At 40.6% G+C, this 2,953-nt stretch overlaps 1 long non-coding RNA gene across 1 annotated transcript in view; it reads right to left on the bottom strand.

The window, feature by feature from the left end:
- The window catches only part of LOC139028355 (uncharacterized), a 53,377-nt gene extending 50,461 nt beyond the window's left edge, over window positions 1-2,916 (bottom strand). Inside the window, exon 1 of the long non-coding RNA XR_011480543.1 lies at window positions 2,877-2,916. This is a non-coding gene — a long non-coding RNA (uncharacterized lncRNA). The remainder of the gene's footprint in view (window positions 1-2,876) is intronic.
- Window positions 2,917-2,953: the final 37 nt, after the last annotated feature.

Here is a 2,953-nt window from a genome sequence, read left to right as displayed (position 1 = left end):
TGAAGTGGGAACTAAGGAAAATGTTTTCTACACTCATCCGTTGCCATGTATGTTTTTGGCAAGTTCAGGTGTGGCTGTTCTGAGTGCTGAGTGGGTAGAGGAACATCATCTGAAATGAAACATCGCCATCTACAGCTGATGAAACACATTACTGCCAATGGCACAGCCAAAAAGAAGGAAAGGACTCATACCCAGACTCATAACACTACATCTAGGTCTTGTCACATACGCTCTTAGAAAAAAAGGTTCCTAAAGGGTTCTAAGTTCTAGAAGCCTTTTATCCACCTCATTTTCGAACGCTTTTTAAAACACGGAAGCTAAACGCTGAAACTATGGATAAAACGTCCTCCGTGCTAGCGCATTATCATAAATCAGGTGCACGCCACTAGAAATCCCTGCGTTGGCGTGTTTCTGTCAGCTGATACATCATGACAGAATACACCATGTTACTGTCCTGCTAATGTGCCTGGCTAAACTGCAGAGAAGAAAAAACACCTGGTATGGCAACTGCTCGGCATCTGACCATAAGGCACTATAGAGGGTAGTGCGTAAGGCCCAGTACATCACTGCGGCCAAGCTTCCTGCCATCCAGGACCTATATACCAGGCGGTGTCAGAGGAAGGCCCAAAAAATTGTCTCTATTTTCMTAACTATTTTTCTTGAACTGCATTGTTGGTTAAAGGCTTGTAATTAAGCATTTCATGGTAAGGTCTACACCTGTTGTATTCGGTGCATGTGACAAATACAATTTGATTTGATTTGATTTAAATTTGAATAAAATAATCAACTTTGTGTAATCATGCTGGAATGGCAATTGGTGTTTGAATCGAAATGGCAGTTAAATACTTTTTTTTAATGTGTATGCTTGTGTATGCTTTTATTAAACACTATTTCCTCTTGCTTCTAGCTCCCATTTAGTTTGCAACAGCACAGGTTTTTACGAACCTTGCTGTTTGCCACTCAGACCTTTGGCAACAATGTTGAACAATATGAATTTGATCTTTCCCCTGCTGTCATTTCAGAGTTTGATGTGACAGTGTTAGATTTTATTAACTACTGTTTTCTAAAATCCCCATTAGGGAATACATACCCAGCCATCACCTGTTTCTCAAGACATCTCAAGACGTCTTCAGACATTGCTGTTTTGGAGACGTGCCTCAAGACACCCCATGCCATTTTGTGCCATGTCTTGAAAACATGCAATGAAATGGGACATGTCTCAAAACACTATTGAACACTATTGTAATACCATGTATAGAGACACCATTTAGACAGCACCTGACAACAATATATGCATATATACATATATATATACATATAGTTGAAGTCGGAACTTTACATGCACCTTAGCCAAATACATTTAATCKTAGTAAAAATTCCCTGTCTTTGGTCAGTTAGAATCACCACTTTATTTTAAGAACGTGAAATGTCAGAATAATAGCAGAGAGAATGATTTATTTCAGCTTTTATTTCTTTCATCACATTTTTTATTTCTTTCATCACAAGTTTACAGTATTTGGTACCATTGCCTTTAAATTGCCTTTAAATTGTTTAACTTGTGTCAATCGTTTTGGGTAGCCTTGCACACCACAGCTGTCCACAATAAGTTTGGGCTGAACTTTTTGGCCTATTCCTCCTGACGAGGCTGGTGTAACTGAGTCAGGTTCCGTAGGCCTCTGTGTCAAACACACGCTTTTTCAGTTTCTGCCACAAATGTTCTATAGGTTTGAGGTCAGGTTTTGTGATGCCACTCCGATACCCTTGAACTTGTTGTGCCTTAAGACCATTTTCCACAACTTTATGAAGTATGTTGTCATTGTACATTGGAAGACCCATTTGCGACCAAGCTTTAACTTCCTGACTGATGTCTTGAGATGTTGCTTCAATATATCCACATAATTGTCCTCCCTCATGATGCCATCTCATGATGCCAAAAACATGTGTGCTTTTTTAAAAGTTAATTTGTGGAATTTATTCCCTTTTTAATGCGTTTGAYCCAATCAGTTGTGTTGTGACAAGGTAGGGGTAGTATACAGAAGATAGCCCTATTTGGGAAAAGACCAAGTCCATATTATGGCAAGAACAGCTCAAATAATCAGAGAAATGGCAGTCCATCATTACTTTAACACATGAAGGTCAGTCAATTCAGAACATTTCGAGAACTTTGAAAGTTTCTTAAAGTGCAGTCGCAAAAGCCATCAAGCGCTATGATTAAACTGGCTCTCATGAGGACCGTCACAGGAAAGGAAGACCCAGAGTTACCTCTGCTGCAGAGGAACGTTCATTAGAGTTAACTGCACCTCAGATTGCAGCCCAAATAAATGCTTCACAGAGTTCAAGTAACAGACACATCTCAACATCAACTGTTCAGAGGAGACTGCGTGAATCAGGCCTTCATTGTCGAATTTCTGCAAAGAAACCACTACTAAASGACACCAATAAGAAGAGACTTTCTTGGGCCAAAAAACACGAACAATGGACATTAGACCAGTGGAAATCTGTTCTTTGGTCTGATGAGTCAAAATTTGAGATTTTTGGTTCCAACCGCCGTGTCTTTGTGAGACGCAGAGCAGGTGAACGGATGATCTCTGCATGTGTGGTTCTCACCGTGAAGCATGGAGGCGGAGGTGTGATGGTGTTTGGGTGCTTTGCTGGTGACACTGTTTGTGATTTATTTAGAATTCAAGACACACTTAACCATTATGYCTACCACAGCATTCTGCAYCAATAKGCCATCCCATCTGGTTTGCACTTAGRGGGACTATCATTTGTTTTCTTACAGGACAATGACKCAAAACACACCAAGCTGTGTAAGGCCTATTTGACCAAGAAGGAAAGTGCTGTATCAGATGACCTGACCTCCACAATCACCCGACATCAACCCGAGATGGTTTGGGATGAGTTGGACCGCAGAGTGAAGGAAAAGCAGCCAACAACTGCTCAGCATATATGG

This window comes from Salvelinus sp. IW2-2015, linkage group LG11 (genome assembly GCF_002910315.2).
Source record: "Salvelinus sp. IW2-2015 linkage group LG11, ASM291031v2, whole genome shotgun sequence".
NCBI classification, from domain to species: Eukaryota; Metazoa; Chordata; class Actinopteri; order Salmoniformes; family Salmonidae; genus Salvelinus; species Salvelinus sp. IW2-2015.
The sequence above is the reverse complement of the archived record's forward strand: the minus strand, read 5'-3'. Positions and strand labels throughout refer to the sequence as shown.